Below are 18,768 nucleotides of genomic sequence, written 5' to 3' on the forward strand. Positions count from 1 at the left end.
AGTAACCACATTTATAACTACATTTACTTGCAGTTATGAAGTGTTTATGGTTATTCTATAGGCGCAAATGCCTGAGACACACACACACACACACACACACACACACACACACACACACACACACACACACACACACACACACACACACACACACACACACGCACGCACGCACACACACACACACACACACACACACACACACACACACACACACACACTTCCTCTGACAGAAAATGATCCTGTATGTGGAACCATTTGTCTCTTTGCTCCTCATGGTCCACTCTCCACCAAATCATTTTTACAGCATGTCTGTGTGCTACTTTCTGTTGAGAAGCATCTGTGGTTTAATGTGCTGCTGCGATGGGATAACCCCACCCCCCCAGTGTCCAGAAAATGTCCCCAGCCACACTGTGGGAATCACTGTTGACCCAACATAGGGCCACTTCCTTAAAAGCAGTGCTCTTGTTTACAGCCTGAACGTGACACTCCTCACTCCGGAGGCCACATTTGGACACTAACAAAGGTAGAGAGTGCACCAGAAGGAAGCCCAGAGATGACACATCCTGTATCAAACACCAACAGGAGCAGAGGAAAAGGTTTCAGTTCTGTGAGTGACTGTAAGTCATACTTAAAACAGGGCAATTTTTGAACAAGTGAATCTCCTTTGATTGTTCCTACGTCTTTTGTTTCCTAAGTATTCATGAGTAATTCATGTACACTAAGCGGGTATGTAGCCAGAATGTATGACACACTGACATCTCCTGGGTAAAAATGGAAATACACAGAGGTAATGTTAGTATCATACTTCAGCTAACAATGTAAGTGTACAGTTCAAACTACAAAAAGACAAAACAATATAATACAAGAATAGAAAGGCTAGCTCTTACTATTTCTCAATTTCTTTATTCCACTTGATAAAACGCATGTTTTTTATTTTCTAAATGACACTATCCTTGAAGCTTTGGGAATACTGTTAATCTGATACACACGCCAATTAAGCATGCTGAATTGTGAACTGGACTGTGAAATCTACACTGTAATCTGCTTTGGTGTTTTGATCCAGTAATTGTCTTTTGGTGTAATACGGACAATAATACGCTACAGTTTACCTTGTTCAAGGCTTTTATGAAGACACACAATAGAAATCTACATATTTCATCACAATCAGACATTTACTATGATCATCCATGGATTTATTAAGCTGTTGGACATAAGTCAAATATTCTGACTTTAACAACTGTGTAATCATTGTCCTGTTAAGTTATCATTCTAAAAGGATTGCTGTCACTTTTGTACCACGATAGGTGCAAAATTCACTTAATGATGGAGCTTGATAGAGTAAAGTTAAGCAACACAGTTAAATTCATGCACAGAAACTTGTCTTAGCTTGAGCTTTACTTGCTTTGTTGACTGAAAGCTATCAACTGATTGGATTTATTGACCAATAATGTGCAGTCATTCCAGTTAACATGATCTATATTTAATTGAGTAAAATGAAGGTTTTAGGTTTCACTAGCTGTTTTCAAATTCTTCCCTTAAATACCTCTTTCAGTCTACTGTGTTTACAGCTGATATATTTCTTGAATAACACATTAAATAAATCCTCCTAATGTACCTCCAGCACTTTGCAGAAATAATTGTTTTGGTTTTGGTAGTGAAATACGGATTAATCAGCCCAAATAAACACCATTTTGAGATGACTGGCTGGTTAAGAGGGGCTACGCTGGTTTGGCTGTTCTTCATGATACATACTAGCTAAGATAAATCTGTAAATAGCAGGTGAGCTAAATGTGTTGAGGTTAATATGACAGGATGCCAAAATGCTGGATGTCAATATGCTCACGAGACCAGACCTGTCCACTGATAAATGGTAAGTGCACGAAAACTTCTTTTTTCTTTGATTATAAGAGTTTTACAAAGTTTCGTTTTTTTAAATGCCTGTACATCTTAAGTTGAAAATAGGTCAACTGCAGACAGTGCAGATGCACATGAGGAAACAGATATAATACAGATGATTTTAAATTCAGCAAATCATTAGTATTATTATTAAACTGCTGACCTTTAACAGTTTCATAAAGTGATGACCGCAGTCGCAGGAACACAACTATAGAAGACACTAACTGCATACATCACTCATGTTTTGTTGCTCAGTATCCTCTTGTGCGTAATTCTAAATATTCATTATCTGTAAGATACGTTTCCTGCAAAAATTCAACAAGGATATTTTTTATGGCACACCCTTAATATTTTATGATATTACATCTAAATCTACAAGGCATAGTTTTGGAGCATGACTGTAAAACTTCTACCATTCTACCAATAAGTGGAACTTAAAGAAGGAGAAACATTACAATTCCTAGGGGTGGACCAAAGAAAAGTTAACCCAGCTTGGCAAAGTGCACTTCTGTTGGGCCGACATAAATAGTTTCTCCTGCTTTGTCCAGAATCATGCATCTTGGTTTGGTTTGGCATAATGCAGGTCACTTTTTGGCTACTCAGGTACTTTTTACTTATAAGACCTGTTTTGTTACCCTCAGAAATTCATCACGGCTGATGCTCGAGTGTTTTGATCACTGTGCTCCCTTTACTTTTTGAAATTTTACTGGAAATGTGTTTCATAGTGGTTTGTTTGTTATATTTCAGATTACCAAATCCAGTTTAGAAATGATCTCAGCAAATGGCAGGTCTGTGCATATCTTTAAACAATCTTCTATTGCATTTTGTGTCTGGTCCTTTATTGAGTTGCTACAACTTTTTTTCAATTTCAACCAGTCTCAATGCTAATATTATGTGCACCAAAGACCAAAGATAAGGAGAGATGACAAATTTAGCATACTTGCTAAAAAAGGTACAATCTTGAAATCAGCCAAGATTAGAACCTTTTTTTACTAATACTGATCAAAAGAAACATGTTCAAGAAGAATTTGCATGTAAATAAAAGCATGAATAGATGAAAATGTACACCGCAGTTGCAAAAGAACAGCAGGAGAGATTAAAGGTGACCTGAGGTGACAGAGTATACAGAGTAACACAGACATGAGAATAGAAACAGATGGGTAATGGGAAGATGAGTTTGAAAAGAAAGTAAACAAAGGGTGGGGTAAAAAAAAAAAAAAAAGAACAGCAGCATAATGGACAACACAGATAAAATGAAAGAATGACAGATGTTGAGGATAGGAAGGAAATAGATGGTAAGAACAGAAGCAGGATGAGGAAGGAAAAAGGCATTGTTAGGATGACAAGAGGGTGCAAGTGAGTGACTGAGAGAGAGAGAGCAGATATGGGCCACAGTGACATTAGGCAGATGGCTCAGAGCGCTCAGCTCTGTTTACATTACTCTCACTGTTCAAGCAAAAAACAGCCATGAGACAAAAGTGAAACCAGCAGCAGGTTGTGTGTTTGCAGGTGAATGTCTGCTGTCAGTCTGTGTATGTGTATAATCAAGACTCTTGTGTGTGGATTTGGGTTTTCTGTCCATGCACGATGAGCTGCAGCCACTGTAAGCACATTTCGGTGGAGATTCACCCACCGTTCACATCACACTCCATGTGTCTGAGCTCACAGCCTCAAACTAATTGCTTGCTTTTCTCAAGAGGGCACGGGCTAGTGGGTTTACACAGCACACAGTAAGGTCCTGTGTTTATGCAACAGCACTCCACCTCTTTAGCAGCTCTGCTTGGCAGCATTTACCTGCTACCTGTACACGCTGCCACGCTCCCAGAGCAAGACCACAGCACCTGCTCATGTCCTCTGGGTTCAACAACACACTCATTTATCTGAACTCATCCCTTATCCTGTCAGCCTTTCTTTTGCTGCTTTGGCGCCACATCATCACAACCTTACCACTGTGATGTAGGATTCATGACTGAGTTACCAATACGATTACAGTATGCTAAAAAGGTTATGTTCGGTTTGTAAAGACAAATATAAACCAGGAATGGAACGTCATGTCACTGGAACCACACATAGTTTTTTGCCATAAAAGCAGTTGTCGTTTTCGCGGGGTGATATGATGGAATCATCCAGCCAGCCGGGCAGTCTGTGGAGAGGACTTCGGCCTAATCCCTGGATATCAAAATGGCATTATGTAAGAGCTGCTCTGATCTAGAGAGGACAGGCAAAACAGCAGCAATACTGGCTATTCTGCAGCATAGATTAAAATGCATTTTGTCACAGAAAGCCCCCAACAGCTTAGAGAGGATATGCCGGTTTAATCAATAAATGATCAACATGGCTCTTCAGATGCACTGCTGAATCAATAACCAGCTCTGGGTAGGATAAGTATGGCTCTGCACACATGAAACACCTCCACGACAAAGTGAAAATAAAGAGAAACAAACCTTTATCAATGAAAATTTTACACCTATGGCGCTTTGTCAGTCATGATATTTATAGTCACATTTCTGACAAAAATATTTTGTAATCATTCTACACTCCGCTTTTAAAATTCTTGTAGGGATCCTAAAGTTTCCATAAATGTGAAATACGTAACATGACTTTTATGGATAAAATGATGCACAAAAATGACCAGTGGATAAAGTGTGCAGCTGTAAAAATCACAGAGTATTAAATCTGACCATTTCCTCTTATAACTTCAAGAAAGCTGCTCCATACGGTGTGAAATCAGATTATTTTGGAGTTACTTCAGGGGGGAATTCAAGTGGACAAATGGAAGTTAAGGGGTTTAATTATTTTCACATAATTATTTCAGTTATGAGAAAGTAATAACTCTTGTCCATAACATCATGATCATGAGACAGTGAGTCATAAATGCATTCCAACAGCAGTCTCACAGCAAGGGATTTAAAAAGTCCTTAAGATTCATCCTCTGGGGACCACAAATGTCTGTAAATGTCACAGAAATCCATTCATCCACACAGCGAGCATACGTTAAAATAGAACTCACACTCAAGAACATAAAAAATTTAACTGGTACATTTGTGTCTTTACTAGTGCAGTATGTAAAGATGCTTCCCATCATTGGTAATGCTTTTGCAGCAACACTACACCTTTCCCCCACATCCAAATGCTCATCACCACTCCACATCTAATGAAAACCTTCTGAAGCTACCGTCTGTAAGCTGGGCGAGCAGGCGAGAACGAGAGGGGGGCTAATGGAATATTCAGAAAATGTATTTATAATTTTTCTCATCCTTTATGATGGATTCAGCACAGCAGCCATTTACTAGAGCAGGAAGTGCGTGGTCGTGACAGCGAGTCTATAAACATTGACTTTTAAGGCCATCAGGTCCCTTTTCCGACTGGAAAAGAGTGTTCTTTACACAGAGAGACCAATGTGGGAGAATGTGGACAAATGAGATGCTAAACAGTATCCTATGATACAAAAATAAATGTACAGTATCAGAATGTCATTATTTAAAGCAGCTATAATCAATAGTTTTACATTAACAATGGACAATTTGTAGTGACAAACCCATCACAATTATCACCTGACTCTGCTGCTTTCCTCAGCTCTTCAGAGCTTTAAAGTGTCTTTTAGGTCATAGTTTTGGTTTTCCTGCCTGCAAATGTCACTCTCACTGCAGCTGCCTGCTGCAGTTTTTAACAAAAATGCTCTAAAATGAAACAGGACACAAAGTTAATGGCTGGTTCGTGACCATAGTGGAGTGTTCACCAGTTAAAGAGCTGGATATTTCCCTCGGGAGTTGGTAGAGATCAAACGCAAAGCTACATTAGAGTGACTATTGGATGTACATTTGCCAAATGTCCGAATGATGTATGTATTAGCGCCTCAACAATATTGGATTTTAGGAGACACAGAGTTTTAGAACATAAAAATTCTGCTATTGAAATATCAGCTGCCCTCAAAATTACACCAAGCATCTTCTTCTGCATGTTCTGTACAAAGAAAAACGTTTTCATGTCAACCGATACACAAGCTGAGCTCTAGCAGGTACAGTTAAACATGCAACTGTTTGTTTTCAGGTTTCCAATGCAACCATAACTACAATTACACTAAATGATTCAAAGCAAAGACAAACAGTACGACATGACTGATAGCTGGCGCTCACAAACCAGTTTCATTTCAAACCGCACAACCTCAAAGTAAACTACAGTTTCAAAATATTACAGTGTCTGTCTTCTTTCATCTCAGCATGTTGACACGGCACAGCGGTGGGTGACCTTCTCCCTCCTTTAATCCTCCATCCTGCTCTCCATCCCACTTAACAATACTCAGCCAACACCCAACACTGACCACAAGAAGGTGTGAGCGTGTGAGCGTACAAACTACAAGGTCATGAAAGACCATGGAAAGTGATGTCAGGTGACACAAAGCACTGAGATGAAATGCTGAACCTGAGCACTGGAAGGAGGATGTGCAATTTACAGTTTAAACCTCTTTAATTCAGCTATAAGCATGAACATATCAATCAGATACATTTTCTTTTCACACATGCTTCGTCTGTTTAAACTAATCACTCAGCCAGTCAGTGTAGAAACACGATTTTGCTATACTGTGTATGTAGGTATTATGTACACTCTCCTGACTTAATATTCTCGTTAAAAGAGCTCATCTTGACACCAGCAGTCACTACAGGCTTCTTGTGCGTGGAAGACAGTGATGTGATGATGAGGATTTTATAAATATCTTGATGTTGTCGAAGCATCTCTCCCTCTCTTTTTTTTTCTCTGCGAGAGCTTCTTTCTCAATCTTGTGAAAGGTTCTGCTTAGTGTTGGCCCGAAACTCACACCCACGGAGACTGTGAATTATCGGAGATGGCAGCACAGCTTTCACTTAGCAACTATCACCCACATTCCTCAGCCTCCCTCCAAAGACCCGCAGTCCCCCACCCAGGTTCAGGGAGGGGGAGATGGCGGGTGTATTGGTGGGCTGATGACTTTGTTTTACAGGCTCAATGCATGAACATAGCAGAGAGAGAACATGCTGTATTCTTAGGATGCTGTCACTGTTTCCACCAACAATTGTTTATCAATAGATCTGATTGTTTTGCTACATCATCGTGTTGGTAAATGTATAAAATACAGTAGAACCTGACCAATGTATTGTTGTGCCGCGCAACATACTGGTGCTGGCATATTTTTACCTGATATGAGCTAATATATCATGCCATCACATAGTTTGTCCACCAAAACAGCTCCGACTCCATTGTTTACAATGACGCAGTCTGCAGCACATGGAGAAGAGTACGTATGTAGTAAGTGAGCAGATGGTGGCGAGGAAAAGAGCTTTGACTTCACAGTAAGTTACTCACTAGTTTGTTAAGTTTATGAATAATGACTATGATTTTCCTTCATCTATGCAACATATTTATATTTGCCAATGTTTCGATATCACAATTTCTTATTCCCTAAAATCGCTATTGTTCCCAAAAATCCAAACGGTCCAAGTAACAGCATCATTAAATCAGTAGATGCTACACTTACAGTACACTTATCCAACCTTGTGGCTCTTGCATGGCACAAACTGTACAGAACTTACATTATCAGTGGAATATTTACCATCACAATTCATAGTATTTTTTAAAATATTGGTTCTTTCACAAAAACATCTGCAGACAAAGCAGACTTATGTCTTAGCAGGTAGCTGTTGATCTGGACAGATGATATTGCAATTTTATTGGCTATACCTAACTAGTTAAGCTAATTTCACGAGTTAGTACAAAACGGTGTGTCTCGCTGATTTTTGTGTTTCCATGAAAATCGTTTCAAAACAAGAACCCAGCTAAATGGCCTTAAATAAGCACTTGATGACTTCATCGCTTAGACTGTAAATAAAGGATGGATAAAGCTACTGTGGTGCCATCCACTGGTTTGTGGTCTCCTGTTCAGATGGTTTTGAAGTTTGGAATTGGTCATCAGTTGTTCTTCTGAAGCTGGACTTAACAAGTCTGACTGACATTTTAGTCATTTGTCAATTACAATGTAAACCTGCCTCATAATACTTTCATGTCTATTTTTGTCTAAATGGGACCACAACTTACAAAAGGAACAGCATGCTGTTTCGAACAAGGGGTAAAACTAGTGATTGAAACAATAAAGTCACTAGAAAAACATTTAGTGAGGAAACAAATCAAGTATGAAGTAGGACTGTTTTCTCATGGACTTCTTTTTTCAACTAGAGGAGTCAACCAATGCAGGCCTTTAGAAAGAATGTAGGTTTAAGACAGTTCAGCTTTGACTTCATTTTTCACACTTAGAGGTTAAATCCATCTTTATATACAGTTTATGCTTCACATATGAAATTGTGATAAAACATTTAGGCTACTGTTTGCCTGAACTCCATCTAAAGTCAGACTCCACACGGAGTAATGTAGTTAATAATCTGCCACCTCCTGGCCTTTTGAAATAACACTGGATCACCACTTTTGATACTGAGCTAGTTCATCAGACATGCTAATAACTGCAGACACTTTAGTGAACAAACACACTAAATTAATTCCTGACACTTGCTCATGTTTCTGATTTTGAAAAGGCAAAAACTGACATCCTCAAAAAAAAAAAAAGTAATGCTATATATCATTGCAATGTACTCCGCATCACCGTGAGAAAAAACTGTTGACTATTCATTGCTGCAACTCTAAAATTGGACAATTGTGCTTCGTGGTCAAGTTAATCAACTAATCCTTTCAACACTGCTCAGCTTCAAATAGCTCGGAGCTGTCATGCACTTCGGAGGTTATTTAAAGATACAGAGAATATTTGAAAGTCGGCATGGAAAAATAATTTAGCCGGACAGCACTGTTCAGAAAACTATGTTGAGGACAAGTTGCTGAATTTAAAAGACCTTTTCCCAGAGGGAGCAAGGACTGATGGGATATTGTTGTTGAAATGGGGCCAGCGAGAGTGCAAGTCAGAGCTCATCGGCCTTTGAGGAGCATCTGGAACTCCTTAGAACATCTGTGTTAGATCAGGCTCTGTAAAACACACTCTAGCATCCCAAACACAATGACAGCGCTTTACTCGTGACAAAACATAAGAGTCTCTCCCGTAGGTTGGCTCTTATCTTTCCTTTAGAGCGTTGGTTATTTATTTCCATATTCTTTCATTACATTTATCATTCCTGCCTCCCCCCCCTGCTCTGACTCGCGTTCACTGTCACTTTCAGCCTTTGTGAAAGAGTCTGTGTACGTGTGTGGTGCCAGGCAGCTGCTGGGTTTGTGTACTCAGCCTGAGCCTCGTGTCTACACACAGCTCGCACTGCCCTTATCTGAAATGACCAGAACCACATCAACAGATAAATAGTCAAGCCCCGCCTGCTCGCTCTTGCCCTCACTCAGCCGGGTGGTCTATACGCCGTCTGTCCAAGCAGAGCGTCAACCGACCGAGGCGCACAACAAGCAGACATTACTTCACGTAAAACAGCTTTTAAATGGCAGAAAACAAAAAGACACATTTTGGAGCACAACTACTTTTATGGTCCTGTCATTTCTGTCACTTTTCAGATTCAGTATATTTGTGATGAACAGCAGAGCAGAGGATCTCAGGAAATCACTTTCTAGGACATTTCCAGGACAGCATCAATCACACTGTTTAAGGATATTCGTACTTTCCAAATTCTGTCATCAACGCAACTGACATGAAGCAGCGTGGCTTAAAAAGTGCACTGGTTCATCATTACCTTGGAGTTCACTTTATAATCCAAATGAAACTTATTATACTTCTTATTACGGTTGTAAATAAAATTGCTCTATGCAGCTCTAAACAGTGTGGTTTTTAAAATGTGAATGCAGACAGTTTGTGGATTCTTTACCTGCACAATTACCAGCTGTGAAATTATAAAGAACCAGGGGTTAACTTGGGATTTATGATTTCATAATTGTCATGGGTGTATATGCGACAGTGACAGGCAAAATTTTTCCACATTCAGGCAGGCCTACATGTCATAATTGAAAAACTATTTAAAGGTGTTAAAGAGCAGGCCTATGAATGATACGACTGACAGACTGTACATAATCTATAAAAAGGTTTGACAACATCTTCTGAGTATGGCAGCAAGCAAAACAACCAGATGACAATAAAACTTTTCAAACGCACTCTCCTGTGTGTGACTAATAAATATAGGAATGGTGGTGTTATGCTGCCACTACAGGAGGAGAGAATATTAATAAAGACTGAGTCAATATGTATGGGGCATTTTTTTAGTACTTGTAATATGGTATAAAAATACACAAAGACATTAATGATGGTGTAGATAGGAAACGATCACCTAGCCATGCTGTAATTTCAGTTGCTCTGATATTCTGCTCAGACCAACTGGCTAAACAGTTTACCTTCAACTTGAGCTTGCCAGCTATCTTAATGTGACAGTTAGCCAGCTTATCTCAAGTAGGCCTACGCCTTGTTAAACAGCATAGTAAAAATCAACCCATATGTTGTTAAAGCAGAATATCACAGCAACTTACATTCAGTCTTGACACAAATTAGGTCTTTGGGAGAGTCTCTGACCTTTTTCTCAGCCTATCTTGCCATCCATCTATCCACGGCTTCTATGCTGTCTGACTGACAAAAGAAGGGGCTGATTTGCAAGGTGGCTTTTGAAAAATGTATTGAAAGCATGCAGAGAAACCCAGTGAAGCATCAGAAATTGTCAAATTGGTACATTTCACATACTCTCGCAGCTACAAATAGTCTAGAAATAGTATACCTAATGGCACAAGTGACAATGTATTTTAGTAACTGTTTGAATAGGAGGACTGAGAATTATAAAAATATATACACTCTTGAAAACAGATGTACTGGGGTTGAGCATCCTCACATGACACTAAAGATTCAGCTGTCTTGTGCTGTGTCCAGAATCACCTCATTTAGACATTAACCATCCCCTGTAACAAAACTTTTTAATGAGCAGCAAAATCTGGAAACGTTGCTTTGCGTTGTGGGGACGTTCATAAAGAGTTGTGCTCTTTCCATCATGGAAACTTTTAAAGGCATAAATGTCAGACACAGATTGTGCACTTTACAGTAAATAAAGAGTGATTTCAGACACAACTTTAGTCTAACATTTCATTTAATGTAGCCACAGATATAATTTACGCAGACATTTCTTCCAGCAGCAGACCATAAAACATTTGGTCATCTAATAGATGCGGTTTACTGTAGACTCCATTAGAAGCTGGGGTCTTGGGATTGTGCAGGAAGTGTTTTTGCATTTGTGTATCTAAGTAAAAAATATGAGCATAAATAAATGTGATGCATAAAATAAATCACAAAAGATCATAAATGGATGTCTGATTCTGTTTCTGTGTTCTTTTAAAACGGGAAATGTGGCAATTGTTTCTGCTCCCCAAAGTGGAATTTATTTGGAAAGACAGTCCCAATTTATTTTACTGCATTTAAAAACAAAAGCTAAAACACTCTGCCGTGCCAATTCCATTCCCCTGACACCACCAGGAGTGATGGAACTAATTTTTAACAACATTGAAGTATCACTGATGACACACCGATTTCTATTAATAATTCTGTCCATTTGGTTTTGTGCATTTTCATTTTAAACGTCTTGTTTAACAGACTGAAACCGCATTACATAAATGATGTACAGCCAAGTCACAAACTATTGTAAAACCAGTTATCCTGATCATACCGACCGGGCTGAAACTCCTTATTCCTCAGCCATGTTTCTGTAAACATGGACAGGGACAAGCTGGGGGTCTACACGCTGAAAAACTACACACCACGCACATTGCTGTTGGCAACCAGGCAGGTGTGACTTCTGTGGAGAGAGTGTGACTATTAAAGCGTTCTGGCACCGGAGTTGCAAAAGTGTTTTTATTTAAATGACAACAAAACCTGCATGAAACGGGAAGCTTGAGGAAACCGAAACCCTTTTCTGCAATATTATTAGGCTTTTTCTGGAATGCACAGGACCCCCTGCAAGGATGCTGGGGCTTTGCGTGCGGCGGACAAGCTGAGGGAAAACTGCTGTGATCAAACAAGAAGTCTCTTTGAGAAGTTATGTCAGCAACGTGAAAGAGTTTTAATTACCAAAAAAAGCTAATTATCTCCTCCAAGAAATGAAATAACAGAACCATACGAGGTTAACTACTCAAGCCAGTGAGTTTTCTTTAAAAACTGTGCATCTTTGAGGCCTAAAACACATCCTGCACTGTTTCTACAAAGATGCACAGTCATAGCGAGCTGACCACAGATAAGCTTCTCTGAACCAGACAACTGGCAAACAACATCCTGTGCATCCCTCCCTCACGACTCCCCTCCACCACCACTCACATGACCTCTTCCCTGTCATCGCCGCCTTTAATTGTGGACTGCCTCATTTTGACAGCAGGGGGGAGGAAAACAACGCACAAATCTATCCGAGCAGCCAAACAGCGTGTCTAGAAAGCTCAGACCGCTCCAACACCCACCCCTCAAGCTTTCTGATTCTCAGAAGGAGACGTGAACGGCAGAAATCAATTTTGACCTGATTTCAAAATATTATTTTTTATTTTTTTTCCTTCTTTACTTGAGGCAACGGTTACCAAACTCGGTCTTGGCTGCTTGAGTCGTAGTTGTTTCCATGGCAACCGCTGGACCAACTCAACACAAGCACTGAGGGAGACACTTAGCAATGCTGTTTATTCCCCATCAGTCTCAGAAGTGATGCTAAACTGATCACTCCTTTCCCAGCGCCCTTATTGGTCCACAGATTGGCTGATTGGTAGTGTATGTGTGTGTCTGGGTGTGTGTGTAACCACGTAAATCTCATACAAATACAGGCAATTACAAAACAAGTGGAGAGCATTAACATAGAGAAAGATCACATTTTAGTGGATCAGCGCAGATTGTGACATGCTGCAACCCATGTGGATCTTTTGAGGAAAGCTGTGGTGTGTTTTCATGTGTGTGTGTGTGTGAGTGTTTGTGTGTGTGTGTGGGATCCCATCAGTCAGCACCCATCCGAGTCGTGAGCGCAGTGTACATGTGACAGGTATCCTCGTTAAAATGCTGCTGCCGAGTTAAACACACAAATTATTTATCAAGGAGGCTGTGAAAGGACTGCGTGGGGAGAATATCAGATTCTCCTCCCATCGTACCACCTCACTGTTTCTTCCTTCCCTCATACAAGGTGCCGTACTCTATAGCTGCGGCTTTGCACCGGTGATCATCACAGGCTGACACTTCCTCCACTGAGATCCAAGGCTCCCATCTTGATGTATGATGCACACAGGGTTACTCCCGTACTGCGAGCTGCTGCGAAACTGCGAACAGCTGATAGAATCGATTCGGTGTGAGATTTGCTCTGATTAAAATGCATCTATTCTCTATGTAATATCCTGGAAATTTACAAATTGAGTAAACAGTCATTTGGAAAGTCTGACGTGGGCTTGCGTATATACTAAAGGCCTGACTACATAAGCAGCACATTTTTTATTTAAACTGTATTCACTAATCTTATCTAATGAATACAAAGCACACTTTAAAGCAGGAGTCTGACCAGGAGAGCAGGGAAACATACAGACTGTCCTCTGACTCAGGGGCCACATTGTCCACATAGAGGCCTAATTTGCCCTCCGTGCTGTTTATTTGGCTTTTCATGTCTTAACCCACCACCTTTGCTGTGGCCAAAGCTCAAAGATAAATTAGGTTATGCTTCGTTTAGCACACAACAGTAAAAGATAACGACCGGCTTGAGCTATCTGTGAATATTCAGCGCTAGCAGCCTCTACCCTTGTGTGCATTTGTGTGTTTCAGGGTATGTGAAAGTGCAGGCCCATGTGTGTCCAGAGAAAAGGGGGATAGAGTGACCTGCCTGTTGCTCTGACGCAGGCTCTGATAAGACCGTTCCATGTGACGCAACAGTTAGCAGAAGTGCCAAGGGCCAGGTATTTTTAGGAAACCGTTTTTGACCTCTCACAGCACTTGTGTCAACAACATCCACACAACAATGCAAGCCATTGTCAGGGGCCATAAAGCAAATAACTCTGGGGTGAAGAATGTGCATCTGTGAGACATTTTTGTAAAAAATCCCAAATATTCATTAGCAAGCAAATTACCAATGTTCAGTGTGCAAAATAAAGTTTACATAACGTGCTTTGGGAGCATTTTTCTAATTTAATCCCATACAGAAGAACGTACAGTACATGTCAGTATGCACACTGAAATGGACACCCACACATGCAGGCAGGGCCATTGTTTTGTGATGTTACTTCCCAAAGAAAAACAAACAGCAGCAAAACTGACAAACATTCAATAGAGACGAGAAGGGAAGGCGTCAACCATAACAAAGCATAAGATGGTGTGTGTGTGTGTGTGTGTGTGTGTGTGTGTGTGTGTGTGTGTGTGTGTGCTGGACGGGTGGGACGGGTGCATGCACATGTGCACGCACTGTACAGTCACGGCTAATTGATTTCAGCTGAGGAGTCTGAGGATTACAGACACGGTGACAAGAAAATGTGAGGAGCAACAGCAGAGTGAAGCTCACACATAACAGGACGTTTCCATTACAAAGCAGTGTTTGTCAGTGGTAGTTTTAAAAAGGTGAGTATCTTCATCTGCAGTGTAAACGTGTACAATAAGATACTCAAAGTGAATCTGAGAAAACAGGCCCTTTATTCTACTGTAAGCAGCTGTAACAGCACACGCACCACCCAACGCCAAGAGCAATACAGCTCAGGAAACAACCAGATGGCCTGCATGTGTTTTGAAAGATTTGATGGGATTAACAGCTATAAATTTCACAAGTCAAACATGAAATAGTCCACATATAGCGACCAGACACCGTCAAGATGTCTGCAAGAGCCTCAGCTGGTCTTACATGACAGATTCTGTTAGCAACAAGAAACACAGGCGATCCTGAAAACACAGGCAAACATGAGAGGTGATCTCATTCATAATTTTGTAACACTACATCCATGGTTGTATTATATCATATTCTGCTTAGTAAATCATGATAATGCTAGATGAAATAGGCTACTATCTGTTTTTCAAAGTCTATTTTTGTGGATGTCCTGAATTAAGTTGGTCGATAAACTGTAAATCATCAACAACACAAGTTTGTATTTTATCTTAAGCAGGGCAGTTTGCCTGTCAAAATGTACATAAATTATATAAATATATGTACCCAGTTTTTATTGGAATGTATCTGTAGATTATATAAACTAAATGCTAAGTTATAAAATAATTAGAAAGTTAATAGTGGCATAAAACACTTAAACATTTAAATTAGTACTATAAAGGCTTATCATCTTTAAAGCCAAAAAAAACTTGATTATAGATCGTACCATATTGTCCTCAAGAAAAAATTTTGCATTAAATTTAAAGTTTGTAAATAAACATCATTGAGAGTAAAAGTTCACTTAATTTGCATTATTGGGGCTGTGGCTAGCAAGATCTAAATCGCTCAGGTTAAATTACCAAAATATGTAAACATGTAGGATGTTTACTGGAGTAAAACTGTTTTTGTGGCCTTTAATGTTGTTGCCTTGTCACAGTGTTGACATCCATATGTTGTGATCATGACAATGACCCATGACCCCTGAATTACTGTCCATGCAAGATCATACTGAACAAGCTGCATGCAAATTTTCATTCATTTTCTGAATTTATGGCGATCTGTGAATGATCCTCACATCTCAGGCATTTACTTTCCTGATGTGTACGTGGTAGGAGTCTCAAATAAAAAGGAAAATACTGGATTTTAAGGAAAAGCCGTTTATAAATCATCCATAGGTGGCTACAAAGTTGTAACTTATAACGTATAAATGTTCTTTATAAAATGCTGCTATCACTGCTGCTGCTAACCCCTTACAGTGGGTGCCATGCATGGTTTACTTCGTAGCTGATACTCCTAATTTCTATAATTTCACAGCCTATTCAGCACATAATTTACAGGCAGTTCATGAAACTTCAGTCTACAACAAAATTGCATGGTTGGAGATTAATCAGAATCTCACACTTTTTCTGAAACTGGCACACTTTCTCTCATGATTGAAGAGAGGTCGTGAAGCCAAATTAGATCTAGATTCTGGCAAATTCTTGACCCAACTCAGTCAATGATGAAGACAGAAAATGGCATTGAAAAGGGGATTCCTCATACACAACTTTATCATCATCCGAGCCCATCAACACCAACAGAAACTCAGTGAGGTTAATGAGTTATTGGGGAAAGAGGAAACACTTGCACACAAGCGTGAAGCAGTGATTGATGACATTGTATTGTTGTGTCACATAGTACACAGACGACCTTAGGAATAAACAGCATTGCTGGGCTTCAGCTATCTCATGACATTCATCCACTTAACGATGGCAAACAATGTTGGAGCCTGTGATGGATGATCCTATGGTATATCATGCACGATGTTTCAGAGCTCGCAGTAATTATTGAGTTCCCACGAATCCCTAATCCCTAAGAACCTAGTTCTGTACTTCAGTAATAATTTTTAATAAACAATCACAATATAGTAACAAAGTCATGTTCATTATATAATCCAGCAAACACGTGAAAGGATATATTAATGAATGTGTACCTCATAATGAGAGCAAAGACATTACAGTGACAATCAGTGATCAGTAAATACAATATCCCCCCATTGTTTCTTAAGTAGTGGCTTTCCTCTTATGTTTCACATGACTTTTCCCCAAGGAGACGACAGTTGTAAAACAGCTAAGACAGTGCAGAAAGCAAACAGCTACCAAACTGCCCCCCCGCCCCTCCCTCACTCCATTTTGGCCTCACCCCCATCTCCCCACCCTTGGAGAAAAGTACAAAGCGTCCCTTGTATGAGAGCACAGAGACCTGAGTGATACTGCTTTATATCATGGTATTCTCCCACTGTCACACAGTAACACAGACACACACACATACAGCCGACCAGCCGGGGTGGTTCATTCAGCCCACTGACCTTCAGCGAGCCCCTGGGTCCTTGGCATGACGCACAAACAACACACTGTAGAGCAAGACCCATAAGCCCCAAAGTACATGTAAATACGCAGATTCAACATGGTGACCAAACACAGCAGAGCAATTTGCATCGCATCATCTGTATGTCCAGTTCACATGCCAACATCCCATCATAAATATCATGCCAGTGTTTTGAATGCAGCCATGTAGGGCTGTAGCAGTCTGTCAAGTACAGTGAAACTACAGTGGTAGCTTATCACTGTATACTGCAATATGTAAATACTTATCAGCTACCTTTGAATTTTAATGTTTCCAACTGTCCGTTAAAATGTTGTATAAAATGTTGTTCTAGGATTGCAAGTATTATTTCCTATAGTTAGCAATTAATCTGCCAACAATTGTCATGGTTACACAGAAAAGCTTAAACAAAGCAACGGTTGGTATTTAATATGACAAATGCAACTGATCATTATAAAGTCCCCAATTGAATTTCTGTCTGTTGACTAAGAAATCAACTGGCTAATCCTTCCAGTTGTATATTTTTCAAAGCCCACCACAACAATAATAGACTAATACAAAATATTGTATTAGTCTGAGACCGTATCAGATTTAATAGAAAATAATTATAGAAAATTCAAGTTAAGGATGCAATTTTGTTATGGCTGATCAGCTACACGTGTTCTGTGTTTAATTTTTATAGGACATTATTGTGATTTTATTCAGCAGGACCTTAAAGCCGCACTACTTACAGTTCACTGTTTTGGATTGGCAGCCCACAACTTTACTGTTTTAGTTGCTTCACAGCTGTTTCCAACCACAGCAGGCAGCTGTTTTTAGCCAGAAAAGTTACGATAAACCCACTGTACACTGAACAGTTCTACCCAGGACAAAACAGCAGACAGACAAAGCTAACTGGTGAAAACAATGACAGACTTCACAGCTAAAGAGCCAAATATTTCCCTCACAAGCTGCGGGCCAAACCAGAACTAAAAGGAAAATTAATACTGAATTTATACTCATTGGGAGACAAACACCCATTTCTTCATTAATTACATGGCTGCAAGATAAACATTCTTATTTAATAACTAATATACACCTTTTAAGTTGCAAATAAATATACTTATGTGTTGCACTGATATAATAATGATGGTAATTGCATCTGCCTAATATTGTGTGTAATTTAAACTCAAATATTTGCATAAGTTGATTTAAACATTGAGATAACCTAATAAAATTGGATTGATCTATTTTTCTTCCCTGTAAGGTCAGGATTTCAAGTCCCCTCCCCTAACTAACACTAGAACAACTTAATTTTTCTGATTTGCCATCTTAAAAACCTGTCTGAGTAATTACAGTAAATAGGTGCATAACACTTAAAAGTTCCTTTTAAATAATGTGGAAAAAATTGTTGGAACAACTAATTCTTAAGAGTAATCAATATAAAAACTTGTGCTTATGCTTTGGAACAGTAAGTAAGTGGCAACTGCCAATACGTTTGATTGAAGTGCCTAAACTAATTCATCTAACTCCATGTGGTCTGTTGGTTAAACATAATTTCAGTAGGCTGTTGTCATAACTGAAAAAGATTGATGCAAAGTGTTGCGTTGATTGTTAAATCAAAACATAGATTTTTAGTTTATACCAGCTCTTTAACAGTCATGTCTTTTTTGCTAAAAGAGAATAAAAGCCTGGTAGAATTCTGTTCTTTGCACTCATATGATGAAAATAGTGAGCAGCAGATAGTGACGTTTTGCTGTGTAGAGAAGTACATTTACTGATGCACCTGTTTCTATGGTACTGGTGCCTTAACATGGGTAACACTCTGTGAATCGCAATGCTTTATGTTATAAAACAATGTATAATCGCAGTTGATGTTATTGAAAATATAGCTCCCGCAATCTTGCTGGTGAATGTTAAAGGTACAGATGCTCAAAGGATTTTCTGTTTT

General features: G+C 39.5%; 1 protein-coding gene across 1 annotated transcript in view; it reads right to left on the bottom strand.

Moving 5' to 3' along the window:
• LOC111567033 (adenylate cyclase type 6-like) overlaps positions 1–18,768 on the bottom strand; it is a 43,180-nt gene that overhangs the window by 19,300 nt on the left and 5,112 nt on the right. The gene's annotated exons all lie outside the window — the stretch shown is intronic.

This window comes from Amphiprion ocellaris, chromosome 8 (assembly GCF_022539595.1).
Source record: "Amphiprion ocellaris isolate individual 3 ecotype Okinawa chromosome 8, ASM2253959v1, whole genome shotgun sequence".
Lineage (NCBI taxonomy): Eukaryota > Metazoa > Chordata > Actinopteri > Pomacentridae > Amphiprion > Amphiprion ocellaris.